Below are 17,345 nucleotides of genomic sequence, written 5' to 3'. Positions count from 1 at the left end.
AGTTTTAGACAGACATGCAAACATACATACATACATACATTTATATATTGGTAGCTTAAATTTTCGACCCAAACCGATTAAAAAGCTTGCCTTATCTCTGAATACCCTTTATGTAAAATTTCAAACTTTTAGACCAGAAATCGTCTGAGTAATTTGAAAGAGACCGCAGAGGTCAAATTTTTTTTAAAAATTTACTCTTATTATGACCCCTTAATATTTATTGTTTTGGGCTGAAATAAAGTTATATAGTTAGATCCATGTCCAAGAAACCTATATCTAAAATTTCAAGTGTTTAGATCCAAAATTGGTGGAGGAGTTTGGTGGAGTTCTTAAAGATCAAATCTTAGAGCTATGACCCTTAACAGCAAAATGTCTGGCCGAAAACGGATTCCAAAAATTTTCCCAAATCTCAGGAGCCTGTATATCAAATTTTGATTCTGTAGACTGAAAATTGACAAAGTTATTGCGAAGGGAAATGTAGACAGACACACGCAGAGACAGACAGACACGGTCACTTTTATAGATATAGACTAGCATTTCAACCCGGCGTTGCGCATGTGTTTGGAGGTGTATGTTGAGCAACAAAAAAAAAGGCGGTCAATTTTTTTAAATTTTTACCCCTATTTTGACCCCTGAACATTTATTGTTTTAGGCTCAAATCAAGTTATTAAGTTAGATCCATGTCCAAGGAACCTATATCTAAAAGTTCAAGTGTTTAGACCCAAAATTGTCGGAGGAGTTTGGTAGAGTTCACCAAAGTCAAATCGTTGAACTTTTCCCCCTTAACAGCCTAATCTCTGGCCAAAAACTGATCACAAAGATTTCCCCAAATTCAGTACCCTGTATATCAAATTTTGAGTAGAGTTATTGCGTAGGAAAATGTACACAGACACACACACAGACACGGTCACACACACACATACCCCCATATATATATATATATATATATATATATATATATATATATATATATAAAGAGAGAGAGAGAGAACGAAAGAGAGGGAGAAACAGCACACCCTTAATGGATTGAACTGGCTTGCCCCAAAGGATGGCGTGTCAAGGGAATATTACATTCACAAATGGTCCCCAGTCGTATCTATGCCCCGGTCAAGTCGGATGATAACATTAGGTTCTTGCGGTTCTTGCAGGGAATGTCGAGCTCCTATATACAACGACTTGTATCTCTAAATAGTCACCCATCTAGCACGGATCAGCCTTAATGTTGTCTCACGTTAGTAGTCTAACGAGAACCGATGTGTCTGTTTAGAGCACAATTGAACCCTGATACTTGACGTTTGTATTTTAAACTTTAATTTAAGCCATTATGTAAACAAAATTTTATAAAAAAAAAAACAACAGTAAGTTCTCTACAGTAGACTACAATATGTTGTAGACTAAATCAGTGCAGGGAGACCAGAGCAATCAATCAATTGAATAATGATCGCGTTCACCGATTTCAGTAATAATAAAAGTAAGGGAGGGTGGAAGGTTTGTTGGGTCCCGTATGTGGATTATTATTATTCAATCCCAGGCTACGTCGACTCTCCTTGCTAGTTCATAATAAATGCTGAATTAATTTAGAAACGGACTCTATGCGAGAAATATATAAAGAAATAAACTAACAATAAATTTATTTTTAAAATCAACACTAGATTTTCTGCACTACAATATATATTACAAGGTATTGTGGACTAAATTAGTGCGGAGAGCCTGTGTAGCTTCCACCAGGTATAACGCGATGGATCTTCGACCAGAGTAGGCAGTCAGTCGATTTTAATGAAAACAAAAGTATAAGAAACCGGAACATTTGTTTGGGTCTCTTTGCTAGTTCATAATAAACTGTGGCTTTATTTAGAACTGGATCCTATGATATATATATATATATATATATATATATATATATATATATATATATATATATATATATATATATATATATATATATATATATACATATATTTAAACTCACTTTCTATATATTGAAAATAGCAGGATCCGTGCACTGACTTTTGCGGGAAATTACAGTAGTCAAGAAATTCTTCTTCCCACGCTTACCCTATACTTTTTAGAGGAGGCCTGATTATTAGTTATATAATTATATAGTGTTCTTTAATCATTTAATTTATTAAAAATGATCATTATTCAAACATTCATACTATATGAGAACTTAGAAAGTTCACGCTCGGAATAATGTTATACTTAAAGGCGAAACATTTTTCTGTTTTTAATTTAGGGACTATTAAATAATATTCTCTATATTGAAACATTGGAAGGAAAATACTATTTCAAAGGATAAAATTAATTTATAGAAGAAGCAATTTTTTATGTTCATTCTATATAAGAAAATAAATGTTTAATCCTAAAATACGGGAGAACCTGTTCCTATGTAAATTGACCTGTGTGATTAACTAGATTCTTTCGTGTTGCGACGACTACACGCGATTCAGTTTGAATGAAACTTAATTGATAAAACTGGTACTATTGTGTGGAAAGTAAATAAATGCTACTTAGATGATTATGCATCATTTCTCAATTTTGTTATTAACAATAGTATTTTATTATTAACAATTTTTGGGGAATATATAAAAGTTGCTAACTTGTATAACTAATTGTATAAATTGTTGCTATGCTCTCTGTTTAACTTAGTTGTTTATAATGCATCCTTCTTTCTTTCGCCATATGCAGCCAACAAACGCGATAGTAATTATATTAAAAACCAAAACACAAACGAAAGAAAAAAGTAGTGCGTACAGTTTGAATTTAAAATTAAAAAAAGTGTAAGGGACGGTGCTTTATGCATATTCTACCGACATGTATATAAAAAATTGTGGATTTCTGTGTATTATTTGTAGCTATAAATAAACATTTGTAAAATTTTTCATATCAGCTGTTTAATAGCTAATAGACAAAGTTTGTGCACAGACGGTGCAATACGTAAATTTTACCCTAATTAGAGTCTTTCCACATTTCGTTACTGCGTTATTATTCGACGGACCGAAGGATGAGTCTTATTACTGGAGAGAGTTGTCAGTTCAACACACTCGTTAAAATAAGTAACCAAAGAGAAAACGACAGATGGGATAAAAAATTAAAAACAAAAACGATGAATTCAAATGATTTTTAACTTATTTTAAAAACATAACTATTATCGTCCTAAATCTTATATCAGGATGAGATTTTTATACATAGTTTTTGTTTGATCCATCAAATATTAAAAAATCCCACTTTATTTAATACTAGCAGAATTACCAGGCCTTGCACAGGGGTTGCTCTGATGCCTTTTTTATGCTTATTTTGATCTGTATCTTTGGTAATTCCAATATTTTCTTCCTTTTTTCATTTTTATATATTTATTTATCTATTTTTTTTTGTAGTCCTGAAATTATTTTAGTAAATTTCGGGTATACTGACACCCTACTGATTAACGTAGCCCCCACGCAGTGGATTTAACAACAAATGCCAACAAGAGCCCAATTCCTCTGATTTGTCCCCTTAGCAGCTATTCTTCCAGTTCAAATCAAACTACTTTGGTGAGGTTGTTTGGGGGTGGCATGATTTCTTGAACCGTGTGCGAAGGAAACCACAGGATCAATATCGACTATCTATTCGTTGTAAGACTTTACGTGATTGTCGCTGTATAGTCTACAATTAGTCGAATGTGTAGAACAATCCCTTATCTTATGTTGCCGGGCATACTACTTGTGCTTGGTTGTTGGGGGCCTATGTTTTGTTAAACCCACATATAAGAAACTTCTGGATCACATTTTCACTAAATATGTGTGTAGACTGTTTTGCAATTTCTTCGGGATCAGTTACTTGTTCAATGGACGTTTAAAAACAGAAACAATTTACTTTGGCACTGCTAAAAAACACGTAAAATTTAAGGTCTTATAAATCTTTTTGCAGTTAAAAATGAAAAAAAAAAAGAAATTTACGTGCAGAGTTGTTACGCGTTGTTCTATCATTGTTGCTAAGCGATGACATGGAAAAATTGGCTTTACCTATGATAGATAAATTAAAATAACGATTTCGATTATCGATCATCGGTAATTATCGGGGCGGGTATTCTGAGCCAAAACAAAACTAAGATCACTCCCCGACTTATACACTAAAGTGCTGTTCAGTCGTTTCGGAGTTTATAAGGAACGAACTCTCACACACAGAGGCAAAGGTGCATTTATATTATTGTAGAGAGGAGACACACGATTATAAATCCGTTCTTTATTCTGTGTATTGTTTGCGCTATTAAGCAAAGTCATTTTGTATGTAGTGTTCACAGCTTGATCACGTGTTACGAGTATAAGAAAAGTGAAATAAAAAGGAACTTTTACAGAATAAGATCGTACTATCGTTTTAAATTGTCAGGGAAATTTCAGGAAAACAGAAGGTGTCGAATAGCTGAGCGAAAAAAAATCTAAATATTTATATTGATTTGAACAAAGAAATACAGTAAAAATATAAAACAATCACGAAAAATCAAAATCATTTTTAATTTGTTATCAGTTATTTGTTGTTTACAAAAATAAAATATTTATTCATGAAACGCTAACCCTAACTCTTATCCTAAACTTAAAATAGCCTTCTTACAGTGTTTAGTAAAAATTGTCCAAGTGTTGGCGTCCTTATGTCTAGATAGACGATGGAGAATCGCGCCTGAAGGTTCTCATTAGTGATGGCAACTGTTGCTGTGACTGAGCAGACCGATGCAGGAGCGGCAGATTCTGCTGCACTTCCCGCAGGGATACCCTCTGTAATGCTCTGCAGATGTTGCTGCTGCTGTCGTTTTTCGCCTGCCCCTCTTCTCTTCTCACTGTTCATTTCTTCTTTCTTCGCTCAGCCTTGGACTCAAGGTCAACAGAGTTAGTTTTTGCTGGATTTTAAGTCCTTTTGAATACATTCTTAAAGTATTTTTTTCTAAAATTATAGTTTTCATTTTTTAGTTCATTTAACATCGAAATTATTTTAATTTTTCAATTAATTTTTCATTAATTTATTTTAATTTTTCAATTAATTTTTCATGGAAATTATCTTCATTTTTCACTAATTTTTCATGAAATTATTTTCATTTTTCAATTAATTTTTCATGAAATTATTTTAATTTTTCAATTAATTTTTCATGAAATTATCTTCATTTTTCACTAATTTTTCATGAAATTATTTTCATTTTTCAATTAATTTTTCATTAATTTATTTTAATTTTTCAATTAATGTTTCATGAAATTATCTTCATTTTTCACTAATTTTTCATGAAATTATTTTCATTTTTCAATTAATTTTTCATTAATTTATTTTAATTTTTCAATTAATGTTTCATGAAATTATCTTCATTTTTCACTAATTTTTCATGAAATTATTTTTATTTTTCAATTAATTTTTCATGGAAATTATTTTCATTTTTCAATTAATTTTTCATTAAATTATTTTCATTTTTCAATTAATGTTTAAGGGAATTATTTTAATTTTTCAATTAATTTTTCATGGAAATTAATTTCATTTTTCAATTAGTTTTTCATGAAATTAGTTTAATTTCTCAATTAATTTTTCATGATATTATTTTTCAATTAATTTTTCATGGAAATTATTTTTATTTTTCAATTAATTGTTCATGGAAATTATTTTAATTAAATTTTAATGGAAATTATTTTCATTTTTCATTTATTTTTTCATGAAATTTTTTTAAGCTTCCAATTAACTTTTCATGGAGCTATTTTTATTTTTCAATTAATTTTTCATGGAAATTGTTTTCATTTTTCAATTAATGTTCATGGAAAGATTTTCATTTTTCAATTAATCTTTCATGGAAATTATTTTCATTTTTACATTAATTTTTCATGGAAATTATTTTATTTTTTCAAATAATTTTTCATGGAAATTATTTTAATTTTCAATTAATTTTTCATGGAAATTATTTTCATTTTTTAATTAATCTTTCATGGAAATTATTTTTATTTTTCAATTGATTTCCCATGGAAATTATTTTAGTGATTTAATTAACTGTTCATTTAACTTGTTTTCGTTTTTAAGTTAACTTTGCAATAATATATTTTTTTAAATTTATTTTTTTAATCCGGCTAAGGATTCTTATCCTCTGCCCGTCCAAATCAACAGAGATTAGACCATTCCTACACTGATCCGGTCCCTGTTGAGGTCTATCTTTCTCTCTTTGAGAAAAGATTAGTTTATTGCTAATCGCCTGATGCGCCTTTACAGAGGAATGCCTACGGTGCTGGCTAGGCATTTTTGTAGATCAGAATGCCTCTCCTCGGGAGCTCTGACTTCTCAATCTCACTTTCCGACCCCGGTGTCGTAGTTCTTGCAGTCGGCGAGAACTAAATACGAATCTTAGTAATAACAGAAAAAAAAACTATTTTTAGTTAATTGAATTGGTTTCGTGCTGAAAGAAATACTTTATTTTTTATTGATATCAGGTTGTTGCACGAGTTCCCGCCGTTTCATTAAAAGATTTTTGTGCTAAAACATGTTTTCATATTTGGCAAAGTGTTATATACCATTAGAAAACACGTATCCTGTTCTACAAGATAATAGTCATCGTTTTGTGCTCATATAATTTTTTCTCGCTTTTTAGAACCGTCAAATGGATTGTTAAGTAGATAAAAAAAAATCACATTTTCGACACGTTCTTCTTTTCATTTTTAATCAATGTCAAAAAGCGAGTGAAATGGCCAAGGATATTTGTGCCGTCTATGGAGAAAACGCTGTAACTGATAGAACTGTTCGAGATTGGTTTACCAGATTTGAACACGGTAATTTTTACCTCAATGGCGCTCCTCATTCCAGAAGACCAATCAAGATAGATGAAGACTAACTCCGGGTGCTTTTGAAGGAAGATGGCCATCAGACATGCATAGAATTGGGTAAAAAGATGAAGATGTGATTTTGCGACAATTTCACGCCACCTTCAGTCGATGGGATTCACCCCAAAACTTGGAACTTGGGTACCACACGAACTTAATTTTGCTGTTAAAATTCTTTGATTTTCTTAAAAAAAAACGGCGGGAGCTTATGCAACAACCTAATAAAATTGGTCAGCGTTTGCGAGAAAAGTAATTTGAGAAACTTTCGTTCGGCACCTTTCGTTGTTTTACGTAAACTGTCTGATGGATTCTGACGATTGTACGGTCCTTTTTCTGCATAAGTACTACAAATAATATAATTGTATTTTTAATAGAATAAATGCAATATAATAACCTTCCATTTTTCAATAAATAATGTAAGGTTTGTTACGCTCGGATTATTCTGTTTGATGGATTATTTGCAATCAAGGATAGTCGGTTTTGTTAAGAAATCCAATTAATTTCACTTTCACTGGTTGTTCTTATTGTGATGAGTATTAAATACCCAAGTGACAATTAATATCCACGTAAATAGTAGGGCTAATTTTTTTTTTAAATGTAAACAAAACCAATTTGGTTTGAAACGGAAATAGTCCTCCTTAAAGTGTCAGCCATAAATTTAGGCCATTTTAATTTATAGAGGACATTTTACGATTCGTTTTTCGCCTTGTTAAGTTGTTCGCGCCAAAAGTTTATGCAGCTGAAATTGCGCAAGTCAATTAAGACGCGTTAGACGTAAGAAATCAAGAAATCAAAACGGAAACCTTTAAGAGGAGAAGAAAGCATTAGTTTTTCCCCTTTGCTCGTTAAATAAAAGCAACCTGAAAAACGCAAGGAAAAATAATAAAGAAAAACCCTTCTATCGGACTGATTTATTGACACGAAACATTCCGCATGTTGCGCCATTTTCCTAATTCATACTAGTAAATACCGAACCATGCAATAATCACAAGAATCGTTGTTCCTTATTTTATAAAAAAAAAACATTTACACGCGTGTGTGTAGAATAAAATTAAAGACAATAGAACATTCCATTGGAAATATTCTTTGAACTATTGCCCTCATGTTAAATGTTATTTTCACAACGTTTCGACCAATATAACCTCTGAACTTCTTCAGATGTATCGTATACAAGAACCCGTCATTACTTATGACTTCCCCATAGTCATGACAACGTTTAGGTCGATATAACCTCCGACCTTCTTCAGATGTATATAATAAACCGTGATCACTTACGAAATCTACCCAGTCATGTCAACATTTCAGCCGATTTAACCTCCGACCTTCTTCAGATGTATCGTGTCAAAAGTACCCGTGATTACTTATGACTCCTACCCAATCATGACAACATTTAAGTCGATATAACCACCGACCTTCTACAAATGTATCTTGTTCACGAGAAACCGTGATCACTTACGAAATCTACACAATCATAACAACATTTCAGTCGATGTAACTTCCGACCTTCTTGAGATGTATCTTGTGTCAAAAATACTCGTGATTACTTATGACTCCTACCCAATCATGACAACAGTTTGGTCGATGTTACATCCGAGCTTCTTCTAATGTATCTTGTCGAACCCGACGATCTTTTTGTGGGTCTCTGAAATTTGCAATTTCGAGCGAAACCTTTTATTGAATCCATGGGTTATCATATTTTCGTTCTAACAACCATGTGTAAAAGTTCTAAATGATTAGCAATTTTTTTTTTGAGTGTCGTCCGAAATGAGGATTGAGCCATGAATCTCAAAGGAGTGTAACTACAGCTAAATTTTACCAAGTACTTAATCCACTATGCACCCTGTAATCCTACAATCCCACACTTTATTACCACCTCGGCTACCATATCACTAAAGAGACTACAGAAATACAGCCAGCTAACTTTGTCTATAAAATTGACTACGTACAAGCAACGTACCAGCAACGTGAAACGAAGTACACCCTACACTATATTACAATCTCGGATACATATTAGACCTTTTAACAAATTGAGGTACACTTTTAGAACCTGATCCAAGATCCCGTCAGCGTCTTCTAGCAGTTTACAATAAGTAGCAGGAAAAGTTGCCGGAAGAAGCCGACGCGAGTATTGCTAGACGATAAATCCAAATCGTTGAAAAAACAAAACAAATATTTAACACAAAAAATAACTCGTCGTAAATTTAATTACATGAAAGATTGTTATTTCAAGAAAATATGTTTAAACTTTCTTATTAATGTTTTTTTTTTGCAAGGAAAAAACATGGATAAAAATATATGCCAAAATAATTTTTCCATGGAAAATATTAAATAAGTTTTTTTTATCATAGAAACAACTATGATCGAAAACAATATTTTTCTCAAGAAAATTAATTTTAAGATTATGGTCATTGTTATGATCCATATTCTATATTTTGTATTTGTGGATCTGCATGCAAATTTCTCCGTAATTTCTTTCAGTCATCTTAAAGAGACTTTTGCACGTTTTTGTATTCCATATTTCTGGCTATGAAGCTTCTCTCATAGCAGAAAGAGATGACATGCTGTAGTACATTGCTTTTGAAACAAAATTTTCTTTTTGTTACAATGATCTAATTTTATTAAGATTTGTCGTCTGAGAGTTGATTGGCTAATTTATTCACCTTTTTTTGCAGTTTATCAAAAACTGTCGGAAGATTCCAACCTAGCCTCGAGTCAGGTTATGAATCAGAACTCAAATAAGAAACAAACTAAGAAGAACAACAAAACATTTTCCGTTTGCCTGCTTTGCAGCTGAGTACAATTTGGTCGTCTTCAAGTCTAATGTAAACAAGTTCTTGATGAGCCGTCCCATTAAGTAATCCGATTTACCAAATTTCCACTACTAACGAGTACTACAATATTGTCCCATTGACTACTGTACACTCATTAACCTTTATCCTCGAGTGACCTCCTGACCTTGATAAGTGATGACTCCTATGTAAAAGAAAAACAAACAACAAAAGTACATTGCATACAAAGATTTTTATTGTGCATCCCATTTCAAATGATATTACAGCTTAAAATAGGGGCGGATATTTTGTCGTGGACATATAGCGGCTGTCATTTTTTGTTGTTTCTTGTTTCTTACTTGGGAAAATGATGATTTATTATGGAAATCATTCCAGACAAGGGAGACACTTGATGAAAGGAAATAAAATAAACTCTACTTCAAGATCAAAAACATGTTAACGATAAATGTTAGATGGAACACATACATTCTGATCCAGAAAATAGCAATTCTTCCTTCTTTGTTAGAAACATTGCTCTTGGAATGTGAGAACTAAAGGACAAAATCAGAGAAACGAATGCCGAAATTAAACCCAAGATAAACTTTTCTTTGCTCTCCGGTGTTATATTGTAATTTTGCATGTGTTGTGTATGTAGTTAGCAAGGCCAATACGTTAAATCTAAGGGGCATAACTCTATAAAAACTTGACGCAAATTAAATTATCAAAACTGTCTTTGTACATGCCTACAAGAAGCAGACAACAACTGATACCTTAAAATCAATTAAATTAAAAAACTTTAAACAGAACCAAAACGCATAAAACCAATAACATAGTGCAACAGTACATATTCAGCAAATGATTATTGAATGGTATAATACTGTTGAAAAATATGATAATAGCTCTAAATTCTCTAAAATCAATATTTATTTGGACTTCTCTATAGGTATGTCGGCAGGCGATACATGGGGTTAGGTGGCATCGATCCAGCAGGCTGGGAGTCTGTGGATGTAGACTACAGCCACTGGAGAAATATTGTGAATGTATGCACCAGGTGGGGAGATAAGATACCAGGAGTGGAGGGAGGCGAGAGAGCACAGAATAAAAAAGGCTGCAACTGGGCTCTGGCAATCAGACACCATTTATATCTGTGATATCTTTAGTAAAGCCTGTTGGTCCAGAATAAGCTTACACAGAGACAGAAGATGCTGTAATTCGTCAATGGACTAATCTCAAAATTCTATTGTTTCCTGAGACAGACGAATGCCAATAATATTAATGATATTAAACAGTCAGACAGATGCCAACAATATTAATGATATTAAAACAATAGTAATGCGGAAGAGAACTTGAATGCCTACTAGACACTATCCTCAAGTGCCTAAGGTCTCTCTGCACAGGGGTTGATTCCATAAACAAAGTTTCTTTCTTAGAACTGCACGCCTGTGGAATTATCTTCCGTTTTCCTGCTTTCCAGCTGACTCCAATATGCGTGTCTTCAATATATATATATATATATTTAAACAAACATTGGTAAAAACGACAGAAAGCTGCTGTTTAATTATATATTTTATCCATTTTCCGCATGTATTTCTTAAAATGGTTTCGCTGACAACAAACTACGCCATCTCCAGAAAGTGGATGGTATACGATATATACATATATGTATATATATATATATATATATATATATATATATATATATATATATATATATATATATATGTATACGATATATGCATATATATATATATATATATATATATATATATATATATATATATATACTTCAGCAGAATAATGAAATGAAATATATCCACTGATATGCAAATCTAGTGATATTCGGTTTTACAAAATATTATTAAGATGTGATGTTTTATATAAGATAATCCCAGCCAAATAAAATTGCTAAATATAAAAGATAGAGCAAATGTATCTCCGAAGCAGTAAATATTTTAACTTTCCCTAACCCTATAACAAAAAAAAAACGAGTTGGTTTCAAGATGTGAACACAAGAAAAAAATACATAGATAATCTTAGAATATTTAGCACTAGATAAAAATAACACCCACTACATATTACTGTTTGCTCAATATACTAAACAATATATTGAGATATTTCTTTTTAAATATGTTGAGAATATTCCAATTAACTTAAATGCAAGTAACCTATTCTTTCCATACTATTTAATAACTCACTCTTCATGCCTTTACATTTTATAAACTAAATCCCAACACTCAAATTTCACTTCTGGGAATTACCGTGGATACCATAGCAACACTGATTTAATACCCTTTACATAATACCATGCTAAAGATACATTTTCATATTCTTAAGTAGCACATATATTTTCCCCTTGAAATATTTTCTCACTATATACAATTAAAAATATAAAAAATCATAATACTTGATAATGCGTCATCTTTGCTACTGGTCAGCAGTCCCGTCTAATTTATAATCCTTAATAAATTACTGAATCCCTAATATTAGCATTTTATAGTCTTGCTAATTAATATAAAAATGTGTAAGAATAAACCATTTAATAACTAACAGTACTTAAAATTAATTTCCCTACGATAATATATATATATATATATATATATATATATATATATATATATATATATATATATATATATACTCGGGTTTTTTTATATTCAAAAGTAATGGACTAATGAATTCAACGAGGTTGTTAGATAGTGCTCAATAAAAAGAGCTGATAATACTTGTTTATTGTTATATAAACATGCTCACATCCCGCTATTTGTAGCAGCGGGATGTGAGCATGTTTATATAACAATAAACAAGTATATATATATATATATATATATATATATATATATATATATATATATATATATATATATATATATATATGAATTAAAATAAAATAAAATTTCTGCCTTTGGATTATTATGGACCATCTTCTTCCAATTACGGGATTTCCTTGGATTTTGCTTGTGCAAATGGAAATTCAATTAACTTTCTTGAAGTTATATATTTGGATTTTATCGTCACTGGATTATTTACCTTCCACCAAACTATCCATTCATGTGTAATCACCTTTTTCTTCACCATATTCCCTCTGCTTCACTTTTTTGTTTTCAAGTAAGAGCTTTGACTTGTTGTTTCATCAAATACTTTTGCATGCAAAATCCGATCCCGCATTTTGCTAATTCCTACCCTCTGATGAGAAGGAGTGTATTTCTTCGAAACTCCGCGGATTAAGGACTATCCACTTATCTAGTGTTTCCTTTTCAGATTAAATATGTTTTTAACTCATTTCAAAGTGTTTTTTAACATGTTTTATTAACTGTTTGCTCGTATATATATATATATATATATATATATATATATATATATATATATATATATAAAACTACTTAATTTACCCACATAAAATTAATATACGAAAGTATAGATTTATGCGTGAGCTTTAAGTATTTACTTCAAAAGTGCTCAACACGTAAGTAGAGCGAGTTAGTAAGTTATAAAATGTATATGGCGATTAAGCTAAAGTGGATGAAACGCGGAATATTCAGTGTAGCTTAATCGCCATATACATTTTATAACTTACAATATATATATATATATATATATATATATATATATATATATATATATATATATATATAGTTTTTTTACATATCCAACACGTTTTCACTTTTTTAGTTGGCAATTTATAACTAAAATAAATTGCGATTTCACTTAATGCCTTAACTAACACATACTAGCATTGCTACAAACATAATTTGCTGATTTCATTATGCCTTCTGATAAATTTTCGATACCAACATCAGTGCTCTTCAGCCGATACTCATCTATGGATAGACGGAAGTGGAAACATACGCATACATTACAGATGAGTATCGGTTGAAGCGAGATGGATACGGGGCACCTAAAACGTTTCCTTACTATCCGGTTTTGAAGTACTGATGACTTATCTCATTAAAACATTCTGAAAATAATACGCTCTTATTTTTGAAATTTTTTCCTTATATCTACGTGAATCCTTTTTTTCCTAAATATAATTAAATATGCACATATATATATAATTAAATATGCACGTATATATATATAATTATATATATATATCTATATATGATGATTGCATCGTCTTATCAGACGAGTGCCACTCTCTCAGATACTTAAAGTCCATGAGCTCAAAAATGACTTCCATCGCTACAGGACCATTTTTATAGACAAATGCCTGAGGGAGTATCTGTACATAGATGATGTTACAGAGTCTTAGCTTTGTACGACAGTTAAGTCTCTCTCTCTCTCTCTCTCTCTCTCTCTCTCTCTCTCTTTCTCTCTCTCTCGGTTAAAAATGTTGAAATCCAGCAACAAGCAAGAACAAGATAGCCAGCAACAAGTTAAACTGCAGACCAGCTTAATGCGGGTACTGGTCTCCCGCTTTATGGTTTTTTAAATCAGAGATTTGCTTCTCCTAGAAAGGTCGTCTTCACCACGGCTTAAGGGAGCCCTCTCCACCCCAACACGCACATACATACACACAAATACACACGGTGTTAGTTGGCCGTTGACCCCGAAAAAGGGTTCATTCGCCCTTTGAAAAGTCTTGTTTTTAAACCTTCAAGGAGACTAGCCGCCCTCCTCACAAAAGAAGTCTGGTGGGGAACCAGTTTAGTCGCCGGTGATCCGACCATGAGGCAGGTAGTACTGGGTTATATGGTACCAGTAGCATATGACATGACCTGACTAATATATATATTTATACATACATACATACATACTGACTAATATTACTGACTAATATATATTTATACATACATACATACATGCATATATACATACATGCATCCATATATATATATATATATATATAAATTTATTTATACAAACATTAATGGCTACATATGTGCATACATGTTTCTGAACGGAAAGTTTTCGACGGTAATTCTTGGCCTGAAGACGTAGTCCCCCAACGCGGGTGATTACAGAAACATGTATGCACATATGTAGCCATTAATGTTCGTATAAATAAATTTAATATACCTGCTCTGTTCACTCATTGAGCACTCTTTGGTAGACACATGTTGTTTCATTGGATGTACTTCTATGAAATTAAACTCTACTGGCTATATATATATATATATATATATATAAACGCATGAATTTATAATCGAACATCTTGGTAAATTGTCTTTATGTCTTTTTAATAAAGTTATACATTTATATCGAAATTATATCGCAATATTTTTAGTAAATCAGTTAGGGTTTACTTTTTTTATGAATCACGTATGTTATTTATGTCATAATTCATTCTTAGTTAACGTCTATTTTCTTACTGCTAAGGTTACATTCAGCCTACAAATATACCAGTGCATTCTCATGTAACGTAGTTACATGTTCACACTCGTTGTTTGCAGACATGCATACATACATATATCTATAAGTTCACACTTGTTATTTGCAGACATACGCACATACATACATACATGCATACATACAACCATACATATATATGTTCACACTCGTTGTTTACAGACATACGCACATACATATATACATACATACATACATGCATACATACAACCATACATATATGTGTTCACACTCGTTGTTTGCAGACATACGCACATACATACATACATACATACATACATGCATACATACAACCATACATATATATGTTCACACTCGTTGTTTGCAGACATACCCACATACATACATACATATATATATATATATATATATATGTTCACACTTGTTGTTTGCAAACATACACACATACATACATACATATATATGTTCACACTCGTTGTTTGCAGACATACATACATACATGCATACATATATATATATATGTTCACACTCGCTGTTTGCAGACATACATACATACATACATACATACATACATACATATCTTCACACTCATTTTATGCAGACAGTCACAATGAAACCAAAACAGGGAATAACCCAACTCACTTTTTTCTCAGTGAATATTTATTTCCGGGTTCTTTCCCGAACAACGCCTTGTCTTCTGTTCAAACTTGTCGTTGTCGGCTCATATGTGTAACATATATATCTATGCTTCTCTCTCTCTCTTCCTCTCTTTCTCTTACATGATACTCAGTCTGCGCATGTGTACTTTTTATAATGTTTTTCCTTCTTCCTTGCTGTGACGTCACCTCGCATACCGCTAAATCATTTGCATACAGCTGCCATACACACTCATGTGCTCTGTTACATTCATATATATTACGCATCTCTGCTTCATACATATATTAACAACTACGTATATGCATATCCATCCGCATACATATACTCCTATAAACCTCAATACATATATATATACACACACACACATATATATATATCCCCCCCCACAACTTAATCGCACATCTCGACAATTATGCGTGCTCATATACACAGCCGTGCAAAGGCATATTGCTTACTATTTAAAATTTAGGGCCAAACTTCTAATATTTGATAATTCTATCAGCAATATTAACACCAACATACATGTGGAAACGTTAAAATCGGGCGAAATTTATAGTTGTTAAATTAGGAAGATAGAGTTATGCCAAATTTATGGTGTAATTTGGTTAATTTTTTACTTTTTTAGCTTCATATATAAACCCTTATTAATCTTTAATTGGGAGATCATTGATGAAAATATTCGAACGTCTATATGAAATTTCGGCTAGATCAGATCAGTAGTTCCCGCCAAGAAAGATTCTAAAGTAAATGTATTATTGTGATGAGGAATCCTTATTGATACGTATCACTCTCTAACTGTGCATCGAACGGATACCATATTACTTGGTTTTCTGCACTTTATAACAAAGCTCCTAATATATGAATCTAGCTCTTAATCACAGTTGTTCCGTATATCTGAGTGACAGTATTCCGCTGTTGTGGCTGAATAAATGTAAAAAGTAAACAATAAAAAATAAAAAATAAAAATAATTTTTTATATATAATATATAACTAATAAATAATATAAGAGAAAAATTGAAATTGAAAATTTAAAAAATCAAAAAAATATTTTCTATATAATAAATAAAATATAATAAAATACAATATAATATTAGTAAAAAGTAAACATTAAAAAAAATCAAAATTCAAAAATAGTTTATTCATAATACACCATAAATATAGAATCTTATTAAAAATCAAAATATAAAAAAAATTAAAAAATACTTATGTGTATAATATATATTAAAAATAAAATAGACAAAATTTGAAAATATTTAAATTTAAATTTGAATAAATAAGAAAATATTTCGAAAGCTTGGATAATAAGAACAAATTAACACGGGATGAATTTTTCATGTCTCCTTTATTTTTTCGCAAGAATCGATAAATCCCTGGAAAGGTGTTATATATATATATATATATATATATATATATATATATATATATATATATATATATATGAAAATGGAAAGAGAGAGATAGACAGATGTGAAGAATCTGAAAGAGATAGGTATTGGCAGGATACGATAAATATAATTAAAATGAGGTAACTGAACTCGAGGATAAGCACGCAAACAAATAAAGATATACCCAGATACGAGTTGAGATAGATGTACGGACAAGAACAGTAATTGATTATCAGATCGATCTGGAAGCTAGAAAAAGGTATTTTTTGTTAAAAAAAAACCCTTATTTTATCTTCGACAATAGTTGAGGAAGAAACAGGGTCCAATCCGAAACGAGCGAAACATGTTTCCATAAGAAATCAATAGGATACAAATTTCTTATGCATTAAAAAGGTACTTATGCAGTATGGTGA

This window comes from Euprymna scolopes, chromosome 19 (assembly GCF_053919585.1).
Source record: "Euprymna scolopes isolate OS-2025 chromosome 19, ASM5391958v1, whole genome shotgun sequence".
Taxonomy (NCBI): domain Eukaryota; kingdom Metazoa; phylum Mollusca; class Cephalopoda; order Sepiida; family Sepiolidae; genus Euprymna; species Euprymna scolopes.
Note: the sequence above shows the minus strand (reverse complement) of the source record.